The 14,738-nt window shown below is 39.4% G+C and overlaps 1 long non-coding RNA gene across 1 annotated transcript in view; it reads right to left on the reverse strand.

Annotated features, from left to right (window-relative positions):
• Nucleotides 1-11,483: 11,483 nt before the first annotated feature.
• LOC142385756 (uncharacterized) overlaps nucleotides 11,484-14,738 on the reverse strand; it is a 79,576-nt gene continuing 76,321 nt past the window's right edge. Inside the window, exons 5-6 of the long non-coding RNA XR_012770225.1 lie at nucleotides 12,163-12,239; nucleotides 11,484-11,549 (exon numbers count right to left, since the gene is read on the reverse strand). This is a non-coding gene — a long non-coding RNA (uncharacterized LOC142385756). The remainder of the gene's footprint in view (nucleotides 11,550-12,162; nucleotides 12,240-14,738) is intronic.

A 14,738-nucleotide genomic window follows, 5' to 3' on the forward strand; every position in this document is an offset into this window, starting at 1 on the left:
TATATTCAGGTAGTCAGCTGATGTCGTTATTTGGGCACATAATGTAACTGAACCTGACCAAATAAAGCAACTTCAGATCACAAATCAGCCCCTGCAAGCTTGTACAATGGCCAAAAGTCATGATGGGTGAAGCATGTCATCCATTGGTCTTGCGCTGATGTACCAATCACTCTGGAACAGGGTGACTCTGGACACAACAGACCACATAACCTTTTTCCAATGCTCCGGAGTCTTATCTTTATGTATCCTGGCAAACTCAGGCCTTTTTTTTATATTTAGACTCATTGATGAGGCCACACAACTATTTGTCCCAATCTGGTCATGGAAATGCTTTAACTTTCATTATTAAACCTTTTTTCAATTGGATTTCATAAAATCCTCGTAATTATCTCTTTTCAAGACCACTAAAGATTTTCTCCTGAAAACATATCTTACCTAAAGATGATGGTTTTTAATGGTGTGTTCAATGACTGTTAATAACACAATTTTAATTGTTTTTGCAATCTTAGTTATTTATTTGCTTGATGCAGACCAATAATTTGGTCTTTTTGAAAAAAGTAACACCACCACAGGATATGTCTCCCTAAATAATTGTTTAAATCATAAGAATCTCCAGTGGCAATCTGTGTGAAAGAGGAAAGTATACAGCCTCTTAGGGTATAACAAATGTGAAAACTTAAATTTAAGTGCAACATAATAAAACAGCTCCTTGCACTGATAATGTCATTCATGGTACTAATTAAAACCCAAGGATACAGGGGAAAAAAAATCCCCAATACGTCACAGTTCTGTAGATATCTTATAAATAGGGTGACTTTGCATAAGATAGGTTTGCATACAAAAATGAAAAATAAGAAATTAACAAACTGACCTTAAAATGTTTCTAAAATGTGCATAAGGCAATTTCCCTTGAATGCGAGCTGAATATGCGTAAAAATGCAACAATATGTGAGTGTTGGCCTGTGAATAATATCCAAACTACAGGACAAGTCTATTTCCAGCTGAAAAAGACCATTTTTGACATTCAGTGACATCATGCTCCTCTCCATCTCTACAAGATACCCTACAGCTCACTTTATTCTCGAGAAAGTGCCATTCCCAAAGTGACTCTCCAGTAAACTTGATATACACAAAGACTTGTATTTCTGGTCCCCTTTACTTCTATCTGAATTCACTGAAAATGCTGCAGGAAATTTCAAGGCAGCCAACAGTGAAAGAGAGGTCTCTCTGTATGTACCACTGAAACCAAACAGGAAGTTAATGGTGCAGGCAGTTATTTAGCCAATAAATCTGCAATCAAAAGAACATTTTGCATACAGAGCAGTAAGCAAGAAATCAGGTCAGGCAGGGGTCATGTTTTGATAATCAAATCTTGTTAAAAAAAAATCCGCCTGAAGCAGTTTATGAACTAATTACACAACGGCGTGCTAACCAACAAGCCAATCTAAATTACATTTAGAACAACAGAGGCTAAATTTATAGGGTTAAGCAACTAGTAGCCCTGAAGCCAGACCACGGAACTGACTCTGGATCAGTGCTAATTTACTGGAATTTGTCAACAATCTGTAAATATCTTATATTAGGCCACGCTTTTTTTAAAGTTACTGACTGAATTAAGCCAAAAGTCAAACTTGATTTATCCTGGTGCGTCATCTGAGTCAACCGTTACTCCAATCAGAAACTATTCTGTCAGTAGGTTTTGTTTGTTTTGATCTATGTATGTGCAACTCTGTTTCAATAAATGTTAAGATGATATGTAAAATGTAGAAAAACAGCATGCAATGATGAAAGTGAGACATTTTACTATAATGAAAAACACTAGCTCTTCTTGAATTTGATGGCACCAACACATCTCTAAATAGTTGAGTAAGGGACATTTCTATAAACATCTGAGAACTGAGGAGACCTGTTGCTGGAACTGATATGGGATTCTAGCTACTCAAAAGGTTATGGGTCTTTTATGTCATATTTTGGGTTTCTTGATGTGCCAAATGATTTTTCTTGGTGAAAGGTCTGGACTGCTGACAGGGCAGTCCACAACCTGGAATCTTCCGCTACAAAGCCATACTGTTGGAATAGATGCTGTTTGAGATTTAGAATGCAAGGCCTTCCCTGAAAAAGACTATCTAGAAGGGAACATACGTTGCTCTAAAACCTGCATGTACCTTTCAGCACTGATTAAATCTGTGAGCAGTTCTCAGGGCAAGGAGTTATGATGAAAGCTGTTCCGTGATAGATCTTTAATCTGCATTTGTGGATTGCATGGAGAACTGTGTTCACACCCAGTGATTTCAGTTAGAGCCCATGCAGGGATTTCCATGACAGAATCATGACATTTGTGCATTCAATGTTGTTTTTCGGCAGAGTCCCTTGAATAGAAAATATGTCTTTTGAGGATATTATGTACTGTAAAAGATGGAATATTCAAAGTCTTCACAGTTGAGGAACATTGCTGTTCCACAATTTGTAGACATTTTTTTAGCAGATTGAACCTCTGTCCACCCTTACATCTGAGAGACTTTACCTCCCTCATCGTGTTACTAACCTCTTGTCAATTTACCTAATGTGCTGCAATATGTTCCTCCAGCTGTTTCTTTTTAGTACGACTTACTTCTCTTGCCTTTCTTTACCGTTCCTTACATGACAATAAGGGTTAGTTTATGTAAAATGAGGATAACTTGAAAGGCCAGATGATTTGTTCTTTTAGTTGTTTTTCCGGTGGAATAACAGTGTCTTCCTTTCTTTAGTCAAGTATTGGTTACTGTGTCCAATAATCAAGAAAATGAGAAAGGAAATGGGGAGAGAGCTCAACCAACATATGTAATTTTACTCAGGATGCTCAGAAGGCAAAAAGAAAAAAAAATGGGCTGCAACCCATGTATCTAATTTCTACCACAGTCATGCTATTCGTGCAAGGCTTCCATCTGTACATGAGTTTTAGGAGGGCTAATCTAATCAATAATAGAGGCTGTCTGCACTTATGGGTACAGATTATCTATTGTTGTTCAGCACTCTGAATTAGGCTCAAGCCTAATTTGCAGAAGACAATTGTTAACTTGGCATTGTTAACTAACAGCTAATGCAGGGAAATTGATCTTTACCTCCCAGCCATACAAAACAGCCATTGTTTGGTATTTTGTAATAAATGGATAAAGGTGTTTATTCTAAGCCTACCTGGATTTTCACAGGATAGGCAGAATAGATTTTCTAGGTCCTGACAGGAATGGAGAGATTAATGAAGACAGCTAGTGAATGTGATATGATTTACTATAAATTTGATTGACTATTTTTCATGATTCCACTAACTGGGATGTGTATAAAATAGTGATTGAAGATTATGTTTTTGTGAAAATACACAAATCAAAATCATGATTTTCTGTGCTTCAGAGGAACTGCTCTATGAGTTAAAAATGGAAAATGCTATGCCACTGCCAGATGCACAACCTCACCATCTGGTACACACTGGCCCTACTGGCCCTTTTCATTTGCTTGGCATAAACATACAAAAACTGTCATCTTAATGGGAAAATTGTTTGAGTTTCAAAATGTATTTTAACGTACAATAAAAAAAATTCTGAAGGATAGTGTTTTTTTCACCACATTTTTGTAGTGAACTCTTGTCACATATGAAATATAACTATTATAAACTTACTGGTTTGTTGTATCATTAGCAGTGGACAGCCAGATTTGTGTCTAATTTAGAATCTTTCAGCCGTGTTGATTGCAGAGCAGTCGAGTTGGGTTGATTTTCATTTATTGCAATAATATAAATTCCTATACGTTTAATTTTCTACTAATATTGTCATTATGGAAGCATCATTCAGTTTACCATTGTATTCATTCACCCCTATGAGCCATTGCAAAATATGAAGTGTGCAAGCAACCTCACATGATACCACTGTCTTCCAGTCAAACATACAAAATAAATAAAAAGCCATCAGAAAATCTACACCTCTTACTTCATTTATCTACATCGCTGCCACTGACAAGCATACACACACTGTCACACAAAACATTCCTCTGTTCATCCACTGCTTTCTCTGTGTATAGCACACAAGGGCACATGTAGTCCCCAGAGGGTTCGGATCACATATCATCATGTTCACTGAGCCCAAGCTCTCTGCTTCATGAAAGACTCCAGTTTTGTTCCAGCATGTCACAATCTATGTTTTAATGCAATGTGCTTTCCTTTGTAATCACACGGAGGATTCCGCAGCTATTCCTTGTCTCTGTATTGTATCACTGAACATGTTTTTGCTGTCTTCTGCATGAATTTCTCTGTTCTTTGCAAGTGTTTCATGTTTAGCAGAAATTTGTAGTTGCCGTATCCATCACTGCTCCTCACACCACAACAACCATCTTTTTTTTCCACAACCACAAGCTACCCCAGCCTCTCACCAACTGCACACCAGTCATAGTGTGGTGGGGATACAAACCCTGGTTCGGGTAGGGGGTAGAAATAGAAGAGGTAAAGATAGAAGTAGGAATGGGATTCAAACCCTGGTTCGGGTAGGGGGTATTGAAAGTATAGAGGGTGCCAGAGGTGGAGGCATGACAAGACACACTCACAGATTCAGCAGACAAACTCACCTAAACAGTCCTACAATCAATAAAAATGCCAGGAAAAAAAAGGCCATACGGGCCAACTCACCTAAAATGGCCTCCTGGTTTCAAAAGGCTCACATGGGCCACACCCTCCACTTAAATATATCCTGGATTTCTTCTCTGCTTCTTCAAAGAGTCTGTTTACCCTAACTGCTCCCCCTGCTGGACCCCCAGCTACTATTCCTTTTTCTAATCCAAATCCACTGACTGGACTTTACTGCCTCATCTGACACTCCCTTCACTATCTTCCTCACACTCTGTCCACTTACACCCAGCTCCCTCAACAATGAGACAACAGACTTTGCAACAAATCCTCTACATCCTATTTCCACTTGACATATCCTAACTTTCCATCCTCGCTGCTCTGCTTCTGCCCCCAACTCCACACATCTAAGATTTTTCCTTTCATATGCTTCTGCTACTAATTCCTCCCAAGGAACAGTCAGCTCTATGAAATAGACTCTCATTCTACTCCTAGACCACAAGACTATATCAGGCCTTAGATTTGTAGAGGCTACTTCCTGGGGAACAACAAGCTTAACTCCTAAATCTACCTGCATCTCCCAATCACAAGCATCCTCCAAGCTGCCTTGCCTCCTTATTGTCTTATTAACTTTCTCCCCCTCTTGAACAAACCGAATTGCCACTCTCTTCACCTTAGACCCTCCTTTAGTTTACCTGCCTTCGTTTATCTTCAATACCTGCAGCTAAGCTTCTTAATACTTGGTTAAGTATACCGGCCTTGTGACAGACTAACCTTACAACCTGACAAAATATGCCTTAGAGTTGCAGTACCTGAACATAACGAACATAACGGGTCTCCATTTACCCAGAGTTTTAGGTTCTATGGAGTCAGTAATACATCATATATTGCCCCTATCAAAAATCTAATACTCCTTTCCTCGATACTCCAGAGCTCTTTCTAACTAAGCTTTTTCTTCTCTACACCTTCCCAATTCAACCACCATCCCTGCTTAGCCCGAGCCACTGCCTTTGTACCCCTTAACATTTCCTCCTGTCTACGAACCTGCTCAACAATCACCTTTCTCTTCTCCTTGGGACCTGCTCTACTTCACACCGGTTTGCCTGGGCCAAGCCCCAAGCCTCCCCGGCCTATTTGAACATTACCCACAATCTCTGTATGTCTAAGAGTTGCTTCTGCCTCCTGAGCTGCCATTCTTTCATTCCCTCCCCTTGGTTGGGTTTGGAACCACCTTACTAACTACCACATCTTTACTCGCAGCTAACAGGAGCTCTGTCCTAACTTTAATACATTTAAACTCTACTAGACTAGATACTGGGAGCTGGAGTATGCCTTTCCCATAGTGCCACAGTACTTAAGCATAGGAACACCTAGCCACTTCCTAATGTAAAAGCTAGCTAATCTTTCCATTTTTTCTACAACAGATAATGGAATCTCTTACACAGCCAGTGGCCACATCAACATAGGAAACAATCTAAACTGCAGAAACAACAGCTTCAAATTTCCTGGAAGCCCTGATTTATCTTTTCTATCCAGTCCCTCAGTAACATATTTCCGAAACTGCACTGCCCGCTCTCCATCATTCGTTTCTGCCTGGTACCACCTACCTAAACTCTTTACTGCCTTTTCCCTAATTATTGCAATTTTTTTTCATCTATTACAAACTTTCTGTCACTTAATTTCCCTCTACTTATTGAGATACTTTTAGAATTAGTAGGTTTGATTTTCATACCAGCCCACTTTACATTTTTATTAAGTCTCTCAAGTATTCCGTTCATACATGGCACTGTTGTAGTCACCAACATCATATCATCCATGTAGGCCCTATTTGGTGTTAGGTGCATGCCATCCTTACGTCTCTCTCCACCTACAACCCACTTGGAAACTCTAATAATTATCTCCATCGCCACTGTAAATGCTAATGGAGAAATCGCACACCCTGCCATAATGCCTATTTCTAGCCTCTACCAACCTGTTGTGAAACCTGCTGTACTTAGACAGTCTAATATCCTGAAAATGTGCTCTTACTAAGATAACACCTACTACAGGCACTCTAAAATAATCAAACGCTTTCCAAATAAGGCTATGTGGCACTGAACCAAATGCATTTGGTAGATCCAGAAATATAACATGCAAATCTTTTTTCTCAATCTTGGCTGTCTGAATCTGATGCCAAATTATGCTAGTGTGCTCTAAACACCCTGCGAAACCTGGTATTCCTGCCTTCTGCACAGTAGTATCTATTAAGCTATTATTTTCTAAATAACTAGCTAATCTCTGCGCAACTAAACTAAAGAAAATCTTCCCCTCTACATTTAGGAGAGAGATCATCCGGAACTGACTCAGGTCCGATGACTCTTTCTCCTTTGGAATAAGAACGCCTCCTGCCCTACGCCATGCTCTAGGAATAAACTGTTTCTCCCAAACTATTCTTAATTGCATCCACAAAAACTTTAGGATATCAGGTGCACTTTTATAAACCCGGTAGGGGACTCCATTTGGCCCTGGGGCCGACCAAGCCTTTGCACAGCTGACGACCTCCTCAACCTCTTTCCACCTTGGTGGTCTAACATCCATATTATGAGCTATCTCTCCTAATGGTGGCATGTCAGGTGGAAGGCCTACTACTCTACGCTGCTCAAGATCTGAATATGTATGTCTTAGATACTCTTCCACCTTTGACTTTTTGCCTTAAGCTGCCCTCCCTTTTCCTGGTTAAACAACCCTTTAACAAACTTGAACCGATCCCTGTAAAACGCAGTCCTTACATATTCTTTCTTCTTTCTCTTTTTCCTAAGATATTCAGCCCTTCTGAGTATTGCTAGCCTGCTTCTCAAGTCTTCCTGCAAAACATTAATTCCCTCCCTCTCTTATTCTGTAGCTCTTTTCCACTGCTTTCTTAAATTTCTTCTTTCTTTAACCAATTTCTCCATCTCTTTTTGCCGTCTAGATAATGGAAGCAGACCTGAATTGCTGGATATTGTTATCTAAGCTGAATTGTTTCCTCCATTTTCTCTGAAGCATGTGTTTGAAGTTTGTGCAAAAGAGAAAAAGGGAGTGGCAGACTTAAAAGAAGATGATGGCAGGGAATGATGTGGGCTTGAAAAAAAGACAACAGAAGGGAATTGGAAAAGAGTACACTGCAAGAGAACAAGGGTGAAAACATGTAAACAATGTACGGATGAGTAAGCAAAAGTCATGCAGAAAGAAAGAGACACCTCAGATAACAATTAACAGATGGAGCTTCAAAGATACTGGATGAAAGGAAGGTTGAAGAATGGGCAATAAGAAAAAAATATGTAGATCTAAGATCCCGCTAACATTTCCAAAGATAATGAATGATTTATGCTGTGGCTTGTAGTAGCTGAGCAGCAGCTACAGTCATATCAAAATATGACTAAAAGTTGCCTAATCTTATTATGTCTTTGCATGATGACATACAATATAATCTAATGATGTGAAACTGCATCATAATGTAAAATATATAATAAGGGTTCTCAAACTAATGGGTCATCTTAGAAAAATAAATTCAAATCAGATTTGTTAACGTTAGAGTATTTTGGATCGGTTTAATATCAAATATTAACTATTACTGTTTGTTTAAAAAATTATGTTTTTGATTAATTCATTCTGAACAATTTTGGTTCTGTCACATCTGCTATTCAGTATTGTATTCTACATTTGTTTATAATATAAACAAAGAACAATAGGGTTTCTATTTAAATAACAAAGGAAAGAATGAAGAACAAAGGATTTTGATATGTAAAGCGGGGAGTGTAAAATGTGTAGTAAAAGGTTGTAAAACTGGTCGTTTGTTAGCTTGTTTGCTATTTCCTTTATCGAACTTGCAATCAACACTGCAGTATGTCCTCTAGATACAATGCAAAAGAGAAACTATTCAAAATAGCTGAGGAAAAATCTTTAGGGTAAAAAGACAGATGGTAGTTTCACATACCCATCTGAGATTAAAGAGATTCCCATAGGAACAGAAGGACTTCTACCTGACTTGCATACAAAATCACGACCATGGGAAATATAATTTCTCCCCAAAATCTCCTCATGTGGCCTTTGTTCATGCAGGCAGAACAAATAACAATTGTATTCAAAGAATATGCAACCTCTAGAGGTTGTAAAGAGCAAAAATATTGACCATGATGGTTACAGTCATGTTGTAAAAAGAATGTATTTCAGACCTAAACAGGATTGTTTTTCAACCTTAAGAAAACAGTGTTATAGTCTAAAACCATCCGGGAAGCAGGAACGGTTTTTAAGTAAGGTGTCATTATGTGTTTAACAGAATGCATATTGGTCTCCATCTCACATAGGTCTTTGCTTGAAAGCGTCGACTCCTTATAAGAACTTTGAGAATGACATCTGCTCTAATGTGGAAACACCCATATTGGTTATTTTCCTACTTCTGCTTAAAGGGGAAATGGTGTAGTGCTCTCTCTGGGTCACCGATAAGTCCCTGCCGCAAGCGGAGGAGTTCAAGTATCTCAGAATCTAGTTCATGAGCGATGGACAAGTTTGAGTGAGAGATAGACAGACAGATTGAACATTCATCAGCCTTAATGACGGTGCTGCGCCAGCCCGTTGTTACTGGTCCATCTTCATTACAAACATCTATGGTCACGAGATCTTGGTAGTGACCAAAAAAATGAGGAAGTGGATGCAAGCAGTTGAAATAAGTTTATTTCAGAGGGTAGCTGGACTCAGCCATAGAGATAGGGTGAGAAGCTCGACCATCTGGGGTGAGCTCAGAGTAGAGCAGCTGCTTCTTAGGTGGTCGGGGCATCTAATCAATATGCCTCCTCATCGCTTCCCTTTGGATGTTTTTTGAGCACGTTCATGTGAGAGGAGGCCTGGGGAACACCTCGAGATCCCCCAGGGGATGCTGAAAGTGTCTCTGGGAAGAGGGATGTCTGGGTCTCCTTTCTGGACCTGTTGTCTCTGCAACTTGGCCTCAGATAAGCAGAGGATGGATGGATGGATGGCCTCTAATGGAGGCCTGCTACCCTAAGAAGCTCAATAAGCCAGGATTTTACATTGACAGAAACATAGACAAGAGTAATATATCTCCGCAAATAGATTATCCTAAATGTTAAACTCTCGTGAAAGGTCATGGCTTTCCAAGCAAACAACTGTACTCAGAACTGAAGTATTCTAAGTTATTTTAGCAGAGAAATTAAATTTGTGTGTTTCAACGCTCATCACTCCTGCTGAAGCCAGTCAATGCTAGAACCTCATGCTGCTTGGTCGAAAAACTGTTCCATTTTCATTGCTAATGCCACATATCTAGGGTGTAATTTTTCAGTCACTTTGCCAAAAGTTCCAAAATAAATATTTAAGGAAGCACATTTTACTGCCTGAGTAGACTAAAAAATTGTGAAGTATAGTAACAAAGTTGCTAAGTGACTCTGAGTTGCAGAGTATGCCATTGCCTACGTATGTGTGCATATCAGCCATACAGCAAAGTGCCTTTATCATGGAGCACCTGTGACACCTGCATAGTGACAGAGAGATATCCCTCTGTTTCTCTTTCTGTCAGCAGCTTTCTCCCCATGCTGCTAAGACGAATTATATGCATGGGAAACACCGGTGCTGTGGCTGATACTTTATATCTCAGCACTAAGTTGTTGGGGGGATTCTACATGAATCTTCATTGAAGTATGTTTCATATAGCTTTGTGTGACTTTTTCATTGGGGGCACATTTATCAAAGTCCGGTAAAGGTCTTTGTCCCTCAAAACAAGTGCCAAAGCACTTAATATTGTGCAGAAGACAGCATTTACTGCTGTGAATTGCCTCCATGCTGAGTTTTACTTAAAACTGACAGAAAGCAGAATACAGAGTCCAAAATGGATAATCTACTTAGTTGAAAAAGCTGAAAAGAAATTATAAGGGGGAAGATGTATAAATGGTATCCAGGAGTGGGTGTTATATCCCCTGATTCAAGTCATTTGATACCTTCTACACGACTATGTGACATTTACAATCCATTATGAATAGGCTGAAATAAGGAGTAAACTGACTTTTCTCTTGAAGGTCACACACACAAAATCAGTTTACGTACCTCTAATGACACAGAGATCAATAACCTGAAGTGTCAGATAACACCAGTGATTTAACAACAGCTTATTTACGCACAGCAAACAGGGGTAACAATAAGTAAAACCTGGAGACTTTATTATCAGATATTGCTGGATATGATGCCATCCTCATTCTTTTAAAATTGAATGGCTCTTTAAAAAAAATGGGGGAAAAAACACTTTATATGTTTGAGTGGTGTCTAAAAAGGTTTTTTAGTGCACAACTCATAGTGTCAGCTGTCATTTTAGCTATAGGGAATGTATTGAAGGAGCATCAGTATTCAGTTGAAATTGCTGAGGAAAAATGTTTATTTTGGAAAATGTTGAGAATCTGGGAGGTGGAGAAAGCACTGGAGAGTGAAAGAGAATCAGGCTATTTGAATATGGAAATGATAAAAGGTGGGAAATGTTGGGTTTGTGACCATGTCTATCTTGAAGGAAGAAAGAATAAAATGAAAAGAGAGAAACCAGGGGTGATAGGCTTACAGAGAAACTAAATGTGAAACGGGATCCAAAAAAAATCCCTTTTTAAAGCAACACAAAAACTCCTTTATTGTCACAACAGCTAAAGGTGAGTTGGGAATATCTTAGTTGTGTAATGCACTGCCTTAGTTGCACACTGCTTTTACATGTAAGTGTGCTTTTGTCTGCAAACTCAATCAGGGGAATTGTTCTCCGACTCACCCTTAACATCTGATTTGTAATGCTGAGGCGCACCTAAAGAACCACAGCACCCTCTGTTGACTGTGACGGGCAACAGCGGCAGCTGCATCTTCAAGCTGTGCACCAAACCTGGAATATCAAAGACTCCTCCTTGCTGAGTGGTGATAAACCCCTTCTTGTCCAGTCTCCACTCAGTCATTTGAGAAGTCCCTTTAGATTGGATAAATAGGTTTATATTTATCATTAGCCTGTGTGAGCTATATCCTGGACAAACAAATATTCTACAGCTTAATCTTGGACACTAAATCCTCAACTAAAGCTTAAAGAAGGCACTAACCCTAAAGTAACTCATTTGAAATTCAACACAGTGAAGTACATCAAGCTCTCTTCCAACTCCTGCCTCTAAACCCAAAATCTTTCAACACTGTATCATTTCCTGTGTCTTGCTCCCCCAGTCTATCCTTCAAATCTTCATTTTTCCATCATTTATCTCTCCGTCTCATCCTCAGCTCCCTGCAGGCACTAACAGGATGAAGCATTTATCAGGGGACAGGACAGATGATCTGTGAGGATAAGAATACTCATCCAGAAACAATTTCACGAATCTTATTCACAGGACTCATAGTGGGTCAATAGATATCTTACAGTTATGAATTATAAGATGGAAATGAACATCCCTATTAGAAAAATGACATTTACATATATATTTTTTTATCATCCCTTTCCATATTAGCAAATTTCAATCTCATATCCTGCTTTCCAAAGTTTCAAGCTTTGTATTTTAACACCACTCATATGGTTATGTATTATTGGGCACTTTTACCTGGCAATTCTCCATCCATCCATCCATTATCTATACCGCTGAATCCGTCGGTCGGGTCGCGGGGGGGCCTGGCAATTCTGTTAAGTTAAATTCAGTTTTATTTAGAGCGTCAAATCACAGCTGTCGTTCCAAGGTCCTTAAAAGATACAGTCCAAATCGAGCCAATTAGAATCCAGAACATTGTACTCTAATCTTAACCAAAAAAGCAAAGCAACAGATCACACTGAAACTTCTCTTCAATCCAGTTCCTCATCCTGAGCGAGCTTAAAGTGACATTTGAGATAAAAATTTCCTTTTAACAGGAAGAAACTTCTGGTAGAACCGAACACAGGAAGGGGGTCATCTACCTCTACAAGGACCAGACACTGCCCTTTATATAGAAATATACATATATATACGAGCAGGCACGTGCAAAGGGGTGGGGGTGGAGGTGTGTGAGTGTGAAAGTCTGTCTGTGGTGCCCAAAATAATAACTAAAACTAAATAATAAAATTACATGATCCACATAGACGTGCCCTCACTGCCCAGACGTGCCCAGACGACGTGCCCCGCAGCTAAGCGCTGCTAAGCTGCTGGAGACGGAGAGCGGTATTTGTTTGTGCACGCCATGGTGTACTCTTGCAAGATGACTGAAGAAGTTAGAGAAGTGAGCAGCATCGTGTGTGTGCGTCTGACTCTGCTCACACTCTCATAAGTTATAGCCGCTAACTAACCACACAGCGTGCTGAGGGGAAAAAGTATGTCTGTATCCCTGTATGTATGTCTTCTTTTTGTTTCCATATGTTTCTTTTGTCATTGGCAAAGTGCATTAGAGATATGTATAATTTTACTGTCAAGTGAGTTGCAGTGTTTTTCCTATATGTATGTTTCCAGAGGCAGTGAGGCATAGGTTATTTCACTAAAACTATGCAATGTAGCCTACATGCTTATTCATATAATTTTGGACTATATTAGTATAAATACAACATCAATGACAATAATAATTAGAAAAATTTGAATTGTGATTTTCTCAACTCGTTTCTAACATTTGTATACACATAAATGAAATATGATATGCATAAATATAAAATATATAACTTTTATAACCTTGCTGTCTTGCGCAAAGTGTGTCCTAAATTATTCCTATGTCCTAAATTAATGCACAGCTTGAATTATGGCTTTGTGAATACAGGCTGTACCTCCACCCCTCCTTTATTCTTGTCCCCCCATTAATGTTCCCCTTTCAGTTTACAAATGAGCAACTTGTTCCGTTTAGTTCAAACAGTCAGCCTTGGCTGCAGCCTCTCTCAGCACAGAATCTCCTACAAACAATCAGCAGTATGGCAGGTCACAGTGAGACATTTTTAATGTTAGTTATCATTTGCATCTTGTCATGATCACATAACACTTGTTTAATCAGCTACTATCTCTCCCATGCTCTTTTTAGTGTCTACACTCAGATTCGTGCTCACTCTGCCCCCTTTTCACTTTGAGCACCTGCCCCTCCAAATGTCTCTGCACGGCCCTGATAAGGAGTAGTACAAGGAGAAAAAACAGTCCATGCATTTGTAACATGTTGGCTGGACTACTGCATTTCTATGAATATATTTCAATTGATCCAAAACGCTGCAGTTCTGATTGGTACTGCCAAGAGAGATCACATCTCTCCAGTCTTGGCCTCTTAACACTGGCTCACTGTAAAGTCTTGGATAGATTTTAAAATCCTACTTACAACATACAAAGCCCTTAATTGCCTAAGCTCCTAATTATCGGAAAGATCTCATTATTCTCTATTGTCCCACAAGATTGCTCCATGTCAGTGTTCTGGTCTGCTTGTAGTTCCTAGAATTACTGAACAAGAATGGGAGGCAGAGCCTTTTGTTTCCAGGCTCCCCTCCTGTGGAACCAGCTACCTGCTTGGGTGAGGAACATTGACAAACTCTCTTCTTTTAATCTGAAGCTCAAAACTGACCTCTTTGAAAGAGCATATTCTTAGTTCACTAAAATGTTTTGATATGCCTGTTATCTACTTATTTCTATATATATCTTCTTCTGTTTTTCTTTTGATGGCTGCACGGTGGTGTGGTGGTTAGCCTCACAGCGAGAGGGTTCCACGTTCAACTCCCAGCTGGGGCCTTTCTGTGTGGAGTTTGCATGTTCTCCACGTGTATGTGTGGGTTCTCTCCAGGTACTCTCGCTTCCTCCCACTCTCCAAAAACATGTTAGGTTAATTGGTGTCTCTAAATTGTCCCTAGGAGCGCCCTGTGATGGACTGGCAACCTGTCCAGGGTGTACCCCGCCTCTTGTCCGATGACTGCTGGGATAGGCTCCAGTCCCCCCGCGACCCGACCGACGGATTCAGCGGGTATAGAAAATTAATTTTCTTTTTTACAACTACTTATTCACTAATTCCTTTATTCTTTTTTTATTTTGTTTTTACTTTGTAAAGCACTTTGGGTTACACTTGTCGGAAAAATAAAGTTGAGTTGAGATGGAAAAATTACATTTGCAATCCCTGGTGATCACCTGTTAAAGGAGGTCAAAACCAGCTTTTAAAAATACCTATGTTTATGTGTTCTTAGCCTTACTTAAAAATT

The sequence above is a fragment of the Odontesthes bonariensis genome, chromosome 8, assembly GCF_027942865.1.
Source record: "Odontesthes bonariensis isolate fOdoBon6 chromosome 8, fOdoBon6.hap1, whole genome shotgun sequence".
NCBI classification, from domain to species: domain Eukaryota; kingdom Metazoa; phylum Chordata; class Actinopteri; order Atheriniformes; family Atherinopsidae; genus Odontesthes; species Odontesthes bonariensis.